Genomic DNA, 16,849 nt, shown 5'->3' on the forward strand with positions numbered 1-16,849 from the left:
TGTAAGAGATTCTGCACAGGAAAATAATTAAAATGGTGCAACAGGGCAGAGGGCATTCTCCAAGGTGGCTGCACTACAGGACTCTGTGCAGGGGTTTGTCATGTGAGGGTACCTTTAAAACATGATGTTTAAGCAATGTACCTTTAAGAAAACAGTGATGTCATAGAGTGGGTGGAACTCAGCTCAGTTCAGCCATTTTGTTTGGTTTGCAGTTTTAAAATGTGCCTGGCTGGTTTTGCTGAGAGCAGCTAAAAAGTGCCTGTCTGGTTTTGTTGAGAGCAGTTTAAAAGTGGAAAGCCAGTTTGAGACAGCAGCTTGAGAAGTTCTGTTTTGCTGTGATCTGCTTGAAGGGAGAAAGCCAGGTCTGAGAAAGCAACGTGGGTGTGTCTGTGGGTTTCCAGAGAGCTGCATGAAGAAAGCAAGGTTCTGGAGCCGAAGTCACCCAAGCTAATATATCTCTGCCATTCTACAGAAAATATATATATCCTTTAACCTGATGTGATACTGTTTAAAGGTGTTAAGTCTCTTGGAAGTTTGAAGGAACATTTTAGGGAATTATTTACTGTTGCAATATTTTCTGTGTTGTCTTCGAAGTAAGGGGTGTTAAGAGATCCAATGTTTATTTAAGATAATAAGTTGAGTTCATGGAATAAACAGTGTTTTGTGTTTAAAAACCCACGTGTCCATAATTGCAATCCCACACCTAGGGAAAAAGCCGTGTGCTCGGAAGAGCAACAAATGTATTAAAGGGTGAGGTTGGTTGAACTCCATGATACATTTTGGGGTTCTGAAAACACCTCGCCCATAACAGGTTGGACATGAGGAGAGAGGTCTTCTTCCCACTGGGGCTTCAAGGCCATCCAGACAGGCACTGGGAGCAGAGGGTCAGTGCTATCAACCATCACCAATGTAGCCCTGAGTTTCCGAGTGTAGTGCAAGAAGAAGTTTAATGAACTCATACGTATGGTCAAGATCAGTGAATTCATATATAACTGTTATCTACTTGCAATGAAGCCCTGACCTCACACACTGCTCAGTGCAGCACATCCAGTTCATCCACCTACCACCATTCTCTATCAAGTACAACTCGTACCTAATATTCATCGACTCACCTCACCTTCACAATTAACACTGATACAAATCTCACATTCACATCTTTTAGCTTGTACACACTGCCAGCAAGTCAACTATTACAAACATTTCTCCTAAATACAACACACTCTCCTCTCCCTGCTGCAGGACAAGGTGGCCCATAAGCAGCGGTGACAACTCCTGGCTGACAGTCATGACTGTATGTAACCATGGTCAATGGCAGGGCCAACACCACATAGGTTGACAGTGTGTTCCTCATCACTACCTCCTCACATCTACTCCATGCTCATTCCACATTATAATCTGATGCATATAAACTGCACATGGGGCTGCATTTTGTGCTCCCACTGGAGGTAGATGGAAGTGGGTGAGGAATGAAAATGCCAGCTTTGGCCCATGTTCTAGTTTTCTCTGTTGTGATTATTGGAGGGCAAGCCCAATAATCTTGTATTAAAGATATTTAAAGTTGTTAAAGAATTTGTTAAGGGGCTATCATGGTTGCCATAACAATTTAGTTGGATGCCTAAAAGGGAGAACAGCATAGAGGACGACTCAACCATTGGCACATCAGTGCCATCAATCAATACAGGTTGAGGGATGAGTGGTCATTAAGAATGGGCCGCATAGGCTGTTAACACCTTTTTGGCATTGCAGGGGTGTAAGAAGAGGGGGCAAATCTTCCAATGCAATTGGGTTGCCACTTGATCCCAAGGAGAGAAGCAATTTGAATAAGGATATAAAGAACAAAGAGCAAAGAACAATATAGCACAGGAATAGGCCCTTCAGCCCTCCAAGCCTGTACTGGTCATGATACCAACCTTGGCCAAAACCCTCAGCACTTCCTGGTGCCATATCCCTCTATACACATTCTATCCATGTATTTGTCAAGATGCCTCTCAGATTTGGATCCAGTGGTGGAGGAGCAACATCCTCTGCAGGAAGGTTAGAACCCAGGAACCAGCAGAATAGAGAATCGTGTTGAAGGTCAGGAATGGAGGAGAGACCATTCCCTTAACATAGGATCTACCCCTGAAGATGAAGCTGTCTGGAGTTGATTGAGAACCAATGCTGGAGGCAACAGTTACCCTCCAGGCAGATAGTCACAGAGATTTGTGTCCATGTTACAGAAAGCCTCACACCTCGCAGCTGCTCAACATGCCCGAGCAGTACCATCATAGTCACTGTGGCCTTGATCAATCTCACCTCTGGTCACAAATGCACTTTTTTTGAGGGAGCTGGACAGGCCCATCAGCTCCAGACAGATCCTATCTCCTTGGCACATTGGGCAGTGAGTATTGCCACAATCGCTGAATTTCCTCGTCTGCAGGAAATCATCTATGTTTATGTAGACAATGAGTGGGTGGCTAGTCACCCTCATTAACAGGAAGAGCTTTCACTCTCTCGATAATCACCTCGTCTTCAGTGACAACAACAGCTTTGCTCACATGTCCATTCACTTTCCTGACAGCTGCCATGACTCCCACGTCCATAGAATCTGGGGAACAAAAGAGATCCCTTGCACAGGTAGCAATTCATCCCTTGACATGACCCTAAGACAGAGGCATTGAGGCATTATTAAGGCATCCATCTGCTCAGACGTTTTAATAACAATGGACTTTTGAAAATGCGGTTACACAACCTGGGCCAGTCAGATGGTAACTTGCATTTCATTCCTACGAAGGTTTAACACATCTTTTTTGCCTGATGTACTCTTTATAACATCATCCTCAACTTTGTTTGATATAGTTGTATGATTTTTATTTCGGAATTAGGACAAAGAGGTAATCAGTGACAGGAAAGATAAGGGTGGGACTGTTGTAGAATATGGATTTTGGAGCCATATGCACGGAGGAGAACTTGCTCCCATTTCGCGGAATTCTGACTTTGGAATCATGTAAATCTGCTCTTTTATTTTCTTTCCATCCACCAAATTATATTGAATGTTAAACATTTTTAAAATTGACTCTTCTGAATGTACTTGCTGTTGGTTGCTTGTGCAATGTATTGATGTGTGGCACTGTCGGACATGGTGCCAGAGGGCGACCTGCTGGGTGTGGAGAGAAAGGTCATACATGGCTTCTGTTCATAGATCATAGATCATAGAATTTACAGTGCAGAAGGAGGCCATTCGGCCCATCGAGTCTGCACCGGCTCTTGGAAAGAGCACCCTACCCAAGGTCCACACCTCCACCCTATCCCCATAACCCAGTAACCCCACCCAACACTAAGGGCAATTTTGGACACAAAGGGTAATTTATCGTGGCCAATCCACCTAACCTGCACATCTTTGGACTGTGGGAGGAAACCGGAGCACCTGGAGGAAACCCACGCACACACGGGGAGGATGTGCAGACTCCGCACAGACAGTGACCCAAGCCGGAATCGAACCTGGGACCCTGGAGCTGTGAAGAAATAAAACAATTGCCTGTTCGTCACAAAGTATGGGAATAGTTGCGCGATCCAGAGTGGGAGGCAGGCAGCGGGAGTCTGAACAGTGGTGGAGAAACTTCAGTAATTCATACAGTAAGGTGAGGGAGGGGCTTCAGGGGTTCAGTCATTCTTGAGTGTGGCTGCCAATGTGCAGGGAATCAGGTAGCTAGAAGCCCATGTCCAGAGAACGCAGTCTGTAAGCACTGTGGTGAGGTACAATAGTGGAGCATTTATTTCCCCTTTCCCTCTGTAGATGGCACCTGCTTTAAAACTACCAATGTGTTAAAATGCTTTAAAGTTATATATTTAACAAGAACACATCATAAATTCTTTTATTGTTTCTTTGGTCATCTTCAATAAAATTTAATTTGGCAGATTCATCCTCTTCCAAAGATTGTATATTGTCGTTTGGATTCACAAGTTGATTCAAAAAAATCTTAAACCAACGCTCAATAACCCAGCATCTCTCTGAGCAAATTCTGCAGATCAAGAGAGAACCAGGCCCAATCTATAGACTCCACTCAATTACATGCCACCAGCTGGGATTTAGAGATCCCCAGCTAGAATGAGCAGAATTCCAGGATCATTATCCACAATCAATATTTCCAATAATCCCAGGCTCCCTGCAGGCAACGACTGCTGAGAACCCCCTTTCATACTATTGTGCACCCTTGGCCTGAAGGCCTCTCTCTCAAATCAGTGTGTTGAGTTTATGGTTGGGAGACACTTTTGCTGAGCTTTTGTGTGACAAACCCGTTTCTTAGTTATAAACCACCAGGCAGTCGGCCTTTCCACTACTTGTGCCTGAATCTCTGCATTTCCTGAAGCTGTTTAGCTTTATTGATCAGCAATGAGAGTTGAACATGATTGCATAATTGAAAATTAAGATATATAATTTAATTGACAGAAAAAATGGAACATTCAATTTGTAATTTTGTCTCCGCAAATTGAGACACAAATATGAATCTTAGAACTGTAGCTGAAATTAATTTGGAGATTGTGACTGCCACCATATGTTTGGAGAAATAAGTTAGTAATTCAAAGTGCATTTGTACATAGCAGAATTGAACACAGTAAAATGTCCTTCCTGTCCTGTCCCACTAGTAGCTACTCCTACTGTTGTCATGTGGAGGCATTGCTTAACCAGGAGATAATGTTGGTCAGTGAGCATCACGATTAAAATGTGATTAGGATTTGGTGTGATTAAGGATATGGCAACTTCACGTTTACAGATCGTAGAATGTGAGAGGCTGACCAGGAGTTCATGGAATAGTCAAACCTAGAGTTAAAAAAATACATTGTGAGGGCTGCAGCAGCAAATGAGCTGAGGCGGGGCTGGACAAATTTACAAAAGTGGAAATAGGCAATCTTAGTGATGACGCACATATATGGCTAGAGAGATTAGGACAGTGGTTAAACCTCAGTGAGAGGTGAAATCAGTGGTGAGGGAATAAAGTTTATGATCAGGACCAAAGATAATGGCTTCAATCTTCTCAATATTTAAAGTGGAGGAAAATCTGCTCATTCATTCCTGGATGTCGAAGAATCAGAGACGGTTGAGACAGTTGATAGACTTGTCTGTGTGTATGTGGAAACTGTCTTGTTTAAAGTACACTACAATTGATGTAAAACCTCATTTAAGTTTGCGATTTGCAACAACTGCCTTTGGAACAGCAGTATCTTCAGCTGTCTAAACCAGGGCTTCCCAAACTGTTGGTCATGATCCCAAATGGGGTGGGGTCATGAGATGATATTTTAGCATCATGAACTTTGAGGCAGCAATGAGGTCACACAAAGTCTAAGGCATTAAAATGAGGCCACACTGGGAAATAGTTTGGGAAGCACTTATCTAAGCTGAGCTATAAAGTAAATTAAATTGAGCATTTTAGATTGCGGCCTGAAGTTTCCTCCATGGGCATAATGGGACATTAGATCCAAAAATGCGATTATTATTATTGTTGGCACCCATTTTGCCGATGTCAGGTCATTCTTAAATATCATACCAATCTGATTAGGCTCTTTGATCATGTTCAAATTAAGGCTGTAATGAGGTCAGGAGCTGATTGGTCCTTACCAAACCCAAACTGAGTGTTGGTGAGAAGGTTACTGCTGAGTAAGTGCTGCATGATAGCAATGTCAACCACACCTTCCATGATTTTCCTGCGAACAAACAGTTGGGACGGTAATTGGCTGGGTTGGATTTGCCCTTCGTTTTCTGGGTCATTTTCCATGTTGCTGGGTAGATACCAGTGTTGTAGCTATACTGGAGCAGCTTGGCTAAAGGCACAGCTAGTTCTGGTGCACAAGTCTTTGGTACTACTGCTGGAATGTTTTCAGGGCCCAAAACCTTTGCAATATCCAGTGCCTTCAGATGTTTCTTGATATCACATGGAGTGAATCACATTGGCTTAAGACTGGCATCTGTCATGATGTTGAGGGCCTTATGAGGAAGTCGAGATGGATCATCCACTCGGCACTTTCGGCTGAAGATTGTTGCAAATGCTCCAGCCTTGCCTTTTGCCCTTTTTGTGCTGAGATCCCTCATCAGTGAGAATAGGGATATTTGTGGGGCCTTCAACTGTCTTTCCCCTCTCCCCCTCCCATTGTAATTTTATTGTCTCCTAACATTCGTGACTGGATGGAGCAGGATGCAGAGCTTAGATCTGATCTGTTAGTTGTCGGATCGCTTAGCTCTCAATTGCATGTTGCTTACCCTGTTTGGCATGCAAGCATTGTTACAATTCACAGGTTACATCATAGTTCATTGTTAAGCATTATAGCTCGCATGGTTTAAAATTTAGCTGGGAGCTGCAGACTCAGAAGGAGTAATACAGTTAACAAGGTTATGCTGACAGGAACTTCAGACATGGAATGACCAACAAGGTTAATGAGGTTACGCAAATTAATTATATCATGCAGTCCAGCTCTCATCATGAGACTGAATCCAACAATAGATCTAACAATCTCTGAATATGCAAACTCAGCCATGGGAAGGCCAGGCTAGAACTTTGTAACCCACGACCATAGACAGAAACAAGGATGATTAGATTGGGACAGTTCCCATATATGATCATTGCAGATTGGCTAACTTGAGATAAAGTAAGTAGATAGTCTCTGCTGAAAACATACTCTGCTATCTCCCTTCCTAATACTGATAACCCAATAATGTAATTATGGAACTGATTCAATCTTGTGTATTCACAATGGACTGTAAAGGTATAAAAACATGTGTAACTTGCCAGTAAATTAGAACTCATTTGGGCGAAAGACCAGGTGGATTCTCCCAATGTAGGTACAATAAATATCGATCAAGCAAAGCATCTGAGACTCCTCAAAGATATTGAGAACTCCCACAACACAAGTAAGTGTGGTAGCTTCACTAGGTTGACAACTAATTTTAAATATGTCAAGTGCAGCTCCTGGTGTGTCATCCTATGGGAGATGGTAATGGTAGAATTAGAGATATACCAGATGATATTAAAGATTGTGGTTGCATATACGATGAAGGCTATCCTCAATAAGACTAATTCCCTCACCACTTGAAAAGTCCCAGTCCAGCAGTTATGTCCTTAAAGACTCAGCCAGTAATGGTGCTTCTCAACTACTCTTGGTGATGGATATCAAAATACTGTGCCCAAAGTACATTCTGTGCCATTGTCACCCTTGATGCTTCTTCCAATTGGTGCTCAACAAAGAGTAGTAGTAATTCATTCGCTGTGGGCAGTTGGGAGGGTGGGATGGCTGGTGAGCAGGAGGTTTCTTTGCCCATGTTTAACCTGATTCCATGAGAATTCCAAGAGTCTGGAGTAAATGTTGAGGTCTGACAGGACAACATCCTCCTGACCCTATGTCAATGTGCTGTCATGTCTGGTGTTTGCTTGTCAATCGGACTGAACATGACTAGGGATGGTGATGCTGGCTTCTGGATCATTGATCAGAATTTTACGTTGCTGGGGCAGGCACGGGCCCGACCCGGAAAAGTGTGAAATTATGCGATAAGGTGACCGGTACACATCCCAATGTCATCGCGCACTCGTGCAATATTTTGGTTGACATCCATGTGAGAGAGGCAGAAGTGCCCTATCAACAATCGCGCAGGCAACCTAGCCCATTAAGGGTCCCACTGAAAGCAATTCTATGTGGCACGTCTACTTTTATGGTTGGCAGGTGGGCCAATAGAGTATGACCATGTCAGGCTGTTGCTTAACTGGTCTGTGGGTCAGCTCTCCCAATTTTGGCACAAACCCCCAAATGTTAATAAGCAGGACTTTGCAAGGTTGGCATTGTCATTGTAATTTGTGGTGCCTTGGTCAATGTCAGGTTGTCCATCTGATTTTATTTATTTTTGACTTTGTAGTGATGTGGTACAAGTGGGTAGCTTGTTAGGCGGGCAGTTAGTAGTCAACCATATTCTTTGAAGTCACATGTAGTCAGGTAAGACCAAGTCAGATTTCCTTTCCTTCAGGAATAAATTAAACAACTTTTATATTTTATTGAATGTCACAAAGTTAAAAATAACCAAAAAAAACCTAATTGAAACACTGATCAATTGTATGCAAGGTGTCAGTAGTGATGTAAAAATCACAAGTTTGTTAGCTCTAATTCATGTGTCCTTTCAGTCTAAACACCATGGGCTGGATTCTCCATCGGCGGCAACTCTCGATGGGTTTTTATGACACTTGATTAAAGTTGTTATAGTCATTACGGAGACTAGCCTTCACGGCAGATTTATCAATTGAAGTTAGAATCCATCTGCTTCCGTGGTGGGATTTGAACCCATGTCCAGAGAACATTAGTTTCTGGATTACTAGCCCAGTATCACTGTACCACCACCTCCTGAGACAGCTCTGCTGCAGTAAAGTCTCAAACATGCCCTCTTCTCTGCAGCTGCTTATGAATTGGTTCATGGTCTCTGTCAGTTGTTGTCTAAAAGACGTTAATTCTAGACAGGACAGACTTCCGGTGGCGGCCATGGAGTAGGAGGTCGCACATTTGGTAGCTCCCGCTCGTGACGGACCTTTTGGATCTTTTTCCCCGACTTTTTTCAAATTTTATTTGAAAAATTGGGAGTGGGTGGGACAGTGAGGAGGAATCCCACAGCAGTATATGGAGACGTGGGCCAGAAGTGGTCGTATAAGAAAGAAAGATCGAGCAGAGAAGGCATGTGTAAAGCCCACAGCACAGAAAAACGTGGCGGAGGTGCAGGGTACTGGCTCAGCGGCCCAGTGGTCAACAGAGCAGCTGGTGAAATTTATCCAGGAAGGTTTCGCCAAGCAAAAGGGGGAAGGTCTAGACCCGATCAAGGCATCGAGCAACTGGGTGGAGCAGGGGCTCGAAGCCCAAAGTCGGGCGATCCAGAAGGTTGAGGAGAAGGTGGTCGAGCACGAGGAATGCCTAACTGCGCTGGAGTTACAAGTGGGGCTGATGAGGGATCAGCAGGAAAGACTGCAGGAGAAGGTGGAGGACCTGAAGAACAGAATTTGAGGCTTGTCGGCCTCCCTGAGGGCTGCGAGGGAACATACACAAGGGCCTATGTGGCAAATATTCTTGAGAAATTAATGGGTGATGGGGCGTTTGCTCAACCCTTGGAAGTGGATAGAACACACAGAACGATTGCCAGGAGACTGCATGTGAACGAGCCGCCGAGGGTGATGGTGGTGTGAATGCACTGGTTCCTGGATAAGGAACAGATTTTGCGGTGGGCCATTTAGACATGGAGCTGGAGTGGGAGAACAGCATGCTGTGTATCTATCAGGACATGGATGCGGATCTGGCCAAAAGAAGATTGTGATTCAACGAGTAAATCCGGCCCTTTTCGAGAAGAATGTGGTTTGGGCTGCTATATACAGCTCGTTTGAGGGTCACTTTTGAAGATCAGGAACTTTATTTCTAGTCGCCGGACGAGGTGATGGACTTTATTAAAAGTAAAGGGTTGGCAGGTGACTGAGGACAATGAACTCTTGAGACGGGTAATGCTGTATCAATTTTGTTAAAGATATTCTCGCTTTTGAACTGTATGTGAAATGTTTTTTATATTGATTCTTGGGCTGTTGCCCAGTTTTGTAAGTTAACCTGATGCTGGTGGGGGAAGGGTGGATGGACCTTCTTTGTCTTTTCTTTGTGTTTGGTTGGAACTTTGTGCTTTTTGAATATGTATGTCCGAGCGGGGGAGGGGGGTGAACAATAGTGGGTAGTGATGCACGATAAATTGCACAAAGACTTGAGTTGGGTACAACTGAAGCTTTATTGCTCTAAGATGTGTGGCCTCCCACAGCAGCTGGCGAAATGGCTGCAGCATGGAGGACACACATATTTATACTCCGCCTACTGGGCAGAGCCAGCAGGCAGGGACTATTAACGAACCTGTAGTACAGGTCCTACCATACATTACCTAATAAAGGTGCAACAGTTAACAGTCACCCTCTGTTAAAATTGAGTCCGGTGAAGTTGGTGGAGAACTATGTACAACAAATGGTTTTCTTTTTACATTTACATTTACAATCCTTGACAGAGGGGGGAAAAAAAATGTCTTTTGAAGTCCATTGGACTAATTAGAGGTTTAACCGGTCTGGGGCCTTGATGTTCCGCTGGGAGTGACGTAGTGGTGGCGGAGATGCCGATGCTGGTCCGATGTCCAGTGCCTCCGGGAGCGTGCCAAAATCCTCTTCATCCTCGGGCATAGGTAGGGGAAGGACGGATGGTCCCGGGGGGTTGCTGCTGGGAGCGCCGGGGGAGGGTAGATTGGCGCCGGGCTGCGGGAGTGTGTGTGGAACCTGCTGGTGTCAGGTCCCTGAGGGAGACAGTATCCTGGCAGCCGTCGGGGTACGCCACGTAGGCGTACTGGGGGTTTGCATGGAGCAATTGCACCCTTTCCACCAAACGGGTCCGCCTTGTGGATTTGAAAATGCCTACGGAGAAGGACGGGTCCTGGAGCTGCGAGCCTAGTTGGGAGAGACACCCCGGATGTGGACTTCCTGGGGAAGGCAAAAAGACGTTCATGGGGTGTGTTGTTAGTGGTGGTGCACAGTAGTGACCGAATGGAGTGTAGCGCATCAGGGAGTACCTCCTGCCAGTCGGAGGCCGGGAGGTTCCCGTTCTCCTTCTCTACCTGTCCGTTTCCCCGGGGGTTGAAACTTGTCGTTCTGCTAAAGGCTATACCCCTGCTGAGCAGGAACTGATGCAGCTCATAGCTCATAAAGGAGGATCCCCTGTCACTGGATGTAGGCGGGGAAACTGAACAGAGCGAAGATCGTGTTGAGGGCTTTGATGACGGTGGCAGACGTCATGTCGGGGCACGGGATGGCGAAGGGGAATCTGGAGTACTCATCGACCACACTGAGAAAATACGTGTTACGGTCGGTGGAGGGGAGAGACCCTTTGAAATCCACGCTGAGGCGTTCAAAAGGTCGGGAGGCCTTCACCAGGCGCGCACGGTCCGGCCGGTAGAAGTGCGGCTTACATTCCGCACAGACCTGGCAGTCCCTGGTGATTGTCCGTACTTCCTCGACGGAGTAGGGCAGGTTGCGGGCCTTTATGAAATGGTATGACTCCCGGGTGACAAAGGCTGTCGTGCAGGGTCCGGAGTCGGTCTACTTGTGCGCTGGCACATGTACCTCTGGATGGCGCCTGGGGCTCGTTGAGCTTACCGGGGCGATACAATATCTCGTAATTGTAGGTGGAGAGCTCGATCCTCCACCTCAAGATTTTATCATTCTTGATCTTGCCCCGCTGTGTGTTATTGAACATGAAGGCTGGTCAGTGAGGAGAGTGAATCTCCTGCCGGCCAGGTAATTCCTCCAATGCCGCACAGCTTCAACGATAGCTTGAGCCTCTTTTTCGACGGATGAGTCCGAATTTCAGAGGCATGAAAGGTGCGGGAAAACAATGCCACGGGTCTGCCTGCCTGATTGAGGGTGTAGGCTAGGGTGACGTCTAATGCGTCGCGCTCTACTTGAAAGGGCAGCGTCTCGTCTACTGCGTGCATCCGGGCTTGGTGATATCGACTCTGATACGGGCGAAGGCCTGTTGTGTCTCGGCCGTCAGGGGAAAATGGGTTGACTGTATGAGTGGGCGGGCCTTGTCCGCATAATTTGGGACCCACTGAACGTAGTACGAAAAGAACCCCAGGCAGCGTTTGAGGGCCTTGGGGCAGTGGGGGAGGGGGAGCTCCATGAGAGGGCGCATGCGGTCTGGATCGGGCCCCTGAACTCAGTTCTGGACCACATAGCCGAGGATGGCTAAGCGGGTCGTGCTTAACACGCACTTCTCCTTGTTGTAGGTGAGGTTTAGGAGAGTGGCGGTGTGGTGAAATTTGGCAAGTGTTGCTCTTTCTAGCTTTAGTCTATTTGCTCTGTTTAGGTCACCTTTGCTCATGAGTCGCCAGGTATCTTTATGATACCGCCACGTGGTTCAAGTTCAGGTTATAATTAATAACACAGCACACCGCTTAGTAAGGATTAAAACAACGGTCATTTATTATATACAACAAGCAATATTAATACCCTAATTCTACTTTCTATATAACAAACCTATCACTACTGGCCAATACTTAACTTAGGAAGAGCCCACCAGGTCAGGGAAACGAATGGCTTGTCCAATCAAATCTGGCCCGCGGGATTCAAAAGGCTGCTACAGGTCGGTGGCTAGGTGTCTCTACCGGATAGCGATCGTTGGATTCAAACTTACACTTGCCGGTGGCTGGTCTTGCGAAGGTCTCGAGCAGGTGAAGAGGAGAGGGAGAGCGATCTGAACTTGGACCTTTACTTTTATAGGGCCCAGGGGCTTCCCGCCTCCCGGGGCGGCCCTTGACCCTGAGTCCCAAGTGAATGGATTCTGTCCCCAATCTCTGGGGTCGATGTGTCCAATGGTGAGGCGATTCCTCGATCGGGGGGTGGTCGCTCACCTGTCTTTGTTTCGGCCACTGCAGGCGCCGACAGGTCTGGCCCGGTATTCAATTGCTAATATGTTGCAATTGTTCCCGGGGATAGCCGATTTAACTGTGGATGTCTGAGTAGATTAGGTGTAAACAGTCCTGAATGCAACTGCGGATACCTGGGTTGATGGGCTGTTGATAGCCCTGAGTATCGATCTGGGCTACATTCCCAGAGCTGAATATGCAAACCTGTCTGCAGCTGCCTGCTTGTGTCTTTTTGGCTGCTTTTCCCAGCAGTCTTTCGGGTTAGCCATTTTAAACTGGGTTTTGGCCAGATTAATCGGAACGCAGCCATTTTACATGGCTACACAAGGTTGGCATCGTGGTCCTGCTGATCATGGCCGCAGATGGTGACGACTCGGTACAGAAAGGTGGCCCGCAAACCGTACCTATTGACCATTCGGTCCATCTCCCTTTGGAAGACCAAGACCCCGTTGGTGGCGCCGAAGGGAACCCTGAGGAAGTGACAGAGGCGGCCGTCTGCCTCGAAGACAGTGAATGGACGGTTCGATTTATGAATGGGAAGCTGGTGGTAGGCGGATTTGAGGTCTACAGTTGAGAACACCCGGTACTGTGCAATCTGATTGACCATATCAGATATGCGGGGGAGGGGGTACGCGTCGAGCTGCGTATACCGATTGATGGTCTGGCTGTAGTCCACGACCATTCTGTTTCTCCCCAGTTTTAACCACTACCACTTGGGCTCTCCAGGGGCTGTTGCTGGCCTCGATAATACCCTCCCGAAGCAGCCGCTGGACCTCGGACCTGATGAAGGTCCTGTCCTGGATGCTGTACCGACTGCTCCTGGTGGCGACGGGTTTGCAATCCGAGGTTAGATTTGCGAAGAGGGAAAGCTGATCAACCTTTAGGGTCTCAAGGCCGCACACAGTGAGCGGTGGTAGGGACCCGCCGAATTTCAGGGTTAGGCTCTGGAGGTTGCACTGGAAATCCAGGCCTAGCAGTAGGGCAGCGCAGAGGTAAGGGAGGACGTAGAGGCGGATTCCACTGAATTCTATGCCCTGGACCGTGAGCGTGACCGTACAGTACCCCCGGATCGCCATGGAATCGGATCCGGAGGCCAGGGAGATTCTTTGATTGGCGGCGTGTACCGCAAGGGAGCAGCGCCTTACCGTATCCGGGTGGATGAAGCTCTCGGTGCTCCCAGAGTCCAGCAGGCAAGAGGTCACGTGTCCATGACTTTCACGCTGGTCGATGCAGTGGCCAGGTTGTGCGGACGAGACTGGCCGATGGTCACTGAGGCGAGTCATGGTCGGTCGTCGCTGGTGTAGGATGATGGGGAGTCCGGGGGGCCCCGGTCCTGGAAAGCTGGCGGTGCCCATGTGCTGTGGGGGAGACAAGATGGCGGTGCCTGAAGATCTTGAGGAGTAAAATGGGGGCTGAAGATCTAGAGGAGTACAAAATGGCAACGCACGTGGCGGGGGTTGAACAAGATGGTGGCGCCCATGGGCCACATGTGTTGCTCGGCGGAGAAGATGGCGGTGCCCACTGGCCGCGCTTGGTCTGAGGGAGCGAAGATGGCGGTGCCCATTGTCTGTAAACGAGGGAGGTGGGGGCAATAGTGGTGGCTGCACGAGCCGGGCACACAACGGCAAAGTGCCCCTTCTTGCTGCAAGCCTTACAAAGGGCAGCGCGGGTCTGGCAGTGTTGGTGGGGGGTGTTTCTGCAGGCCGCAGAAATAACATCAGGGACCCCCGGGGTTTGCTGGCTGGCATGTGGCGCAGGCATATTGGCTGGGTAAGGCCCCCGCTGGGGCGCCCGTCTGTGGGGTCCACGATGTGTAGGAGAGGTGGGCCACGCGGCTGGGGGTGTAGGCCTGAACGTTGCGTGAGGCGACCGTCATGGAGAGCGCTAGTTTCTTTGTCTCCGCTAGGTCGAACGTGGCCCCCTCTAACACTCGCTGGCATATGAGGTCCGACCCAATCCCCGTAACAAACGCGTCCCGCATAAGGAGGTTTGAATGTTCAGTGGCTGTAACGGCCTGACAGTCACAGTCCCAGACGAGTGGGATTAGGGCCCGCCAGAAGTCTTCTATGGACTCACCAGGGAGTTGAGAGCGAGCGGCGAGTACGTGCCTGGCGAAGAGCGTGTTCGTCTTCTGAGCGTAATTTTCCTTGAGAAGCGTCATGGCTTTGGCGTAGTTCGGCGCGTCCTGGATTAGCTCAACCTCGAGTACAGGATCTGTATCTTCTGAACCTCCGAGACAGGGGTGGACGCCGAGTTGATGTATACCTCGAAGCAAGCTAGCCAGTGTTGCAAGTCCTTTTTGGCATCGCTTGAATGCGGATCCAGCTGCAGGCGCTCCGGTTTGATACGGAGGTCCATCTTTTGAAAATCTTCGAGCAATAAATTGATGCATGTGGTAGTATGTATTGGGGGTCATGTGGGACTGGAAGCCCTAATGTCAGTGGCTGACAGATCCCGGGTCCTGGTTGGCCGTTGACCTCAAGCTCCGCCCTGAAGGCGGAGTATAAGAAGCCGGAGTCTTCCCCCGCAGGCCAGTTTACTATCGAGCTGCGGGGGAACAGACACGCTTAATAAAGCCTCATCGACTTCACTCTATTCGTCTCACGGAGTCTTTGTGCGCTACAATTTATTAAGCGTGTCTGTTCCCCCGCAGCTCGTGAACAATGCACGATCAATTGCACAAAGACTTGAGTTGGGTACAACTGAGGCTATATTGCGCTAAGGTGTGTGGCCTCCCACAGCAGCTGGCGAAATGGCTGCAGCATGGAGGACACACTTATTTATACTCCGCCTACTGGGCGAGCCAGCAGGCAGGGACTACTAACGAACCTGTAGTACAGGTCCTACCATACATCACCTAATGTAGAGGTGCAACAGTGGTTTACCACAGGTAGGATGTTTGGTGCATAGGGGGGAGCTACCAGGCTAGCTGGGCGGGCTAGGTCAGGGAAGCGCAGTGGGGGTGAGCAGCTGATAAGTTTGCTAAAGGGGGTTGGAATTGTGTTGTTAATGGGGGGGCGGGGGGGGAATTGCTCTGCTAACAGGGAAGGGATGTTGCTGGGAGACAAATGGGAGGTCGAGAGCGGAGGGTGCCGAAGGGGGGACCTACAGGGGCGCGGGGTGCGAGCTGGAGACTGGCCTAAGAATTGTGATAGTTGATAGGCAGGGGTGGGGGTGGGGTGGGGGGGTGCGAGATGCCTCCTGGTCAGGCTGATCACGTGGAACGTTAGAGGGCCGTTTAAGAGGGCTTGCGTGTTCGCGCATTTGAGAGGATTGAGGCGGGAGTGGCAATGCCACAGGAGACACAGCTGAGGGTAACAGATCAGACCAGATTGAGGAAGGGGTGGGTCGGGCAGGTATTTCACTCAAGGTTGGTCTCTAAGACCATAAGACAGAGGAGCGGAAGTAAGGCCATTCGGCCCATCGAGTCCACTCCACCATTCAATCATGGCTGATTTCAACTCCATTTACCCGCTCTCTCTCTCCATAGCCCTTAATTTCTCGAGAAATCAAGAATTTATCAACTTCTGTCTTGAAGACACTCAACGTCCTGGCCTCCACCGCCCTCTCTGGCAATGAATTCCACAGACCTACCATTCTCTGGCTGAAGAAATTTCTCCTCATCTCTGTTCTAAAGTGACTCCGGGTCCTAGTCTCCCCTGCTAATGGAAACAACTTCCCTACGTCCACCCTATCTAAGCCATTCATTATCTTGTAAGTTTCTATTAGATCTCCCCTCAACCTCCTAAACTCCAATGAATATAATCCCAGGATCCTCAGACGTTCATCGTATGTTAGGCCTACCATTCCTGGGATCATCCGTGTGAATATCCGCTGGACCCGCTCCAGTGCCAGTATGTCCTTCCTGAGGTGTGGGGCCCAAAATTGCTCACAGTATTCTAAATGGGGCCTAACTAATGCTTTATAAAGCTTCAGACGTACATCCCTGCTTTTGTATTCCAAGCCTCTTGAGGTAAATGTCAACATTGCATTTGCTTTCTTAATTACAGACTCAACCTGCAAGTTTACCTTTAGAGAATCCTGGAATAGAACTCCCAAGTCCCTTTGCACTTCAGCATTATGAAGTTTGTCACCGTTTAGAAAACAGTCCATGCCTCTATTCTTTTTTCCAAAGTGCAAGACCTCGCACTTGCCCACGTTGAATTTCATCAGCCATTTCTTGGACCACTCTCCTAAACTGTCTAAATCTTTCTGCAGCCTCCCCACCTCCTCCATACTACCTGCCCCTCCATCTATCTTTGTATCATCGGCAAACTTAGCCAGAATGCCCCCCGTCCCGTCATCTAGATCGTTAATATATAAAGAGAACAGCTGTGGCCCCAACACTGAACCCTGCGGGACACCACTCGTCACCGGTTGCCATTCCGCAAAATAACCTTTAATCCCAAC

The 16,849-nt window shown here is 48.1% G+C and overlaps 1 protein-coding gene across 1 annotated transcript in view; it reads left to right on the forward strand.

The window, feature by feature from the left end:
- The window catches only part of LOC140393168 (cubilin-like), a 367,012-nt gene that overhangs the window by 131,921 nt on the left and 218,242 nt on the right, over positions 1 to 16,849 (forward strand). The gene's annotated exons all lie outside the window — the stretch shown is intronic.

This window comes from Scyliorhinus torazame, chromosome 16, assembly GCF_047496885.1.
Source record: "Scyliorhinus torazame isolate Kashiwa2021f chromosome 16, sScyTor2.1, whole genome shotgun sequence".
NCBI lineage: Eukaryota > Metazoa > Chordata > Chondrichthyes > Carcharhiniformes > Scyliorhinidae > Scyliorhinus > Scyliorhinus torazame.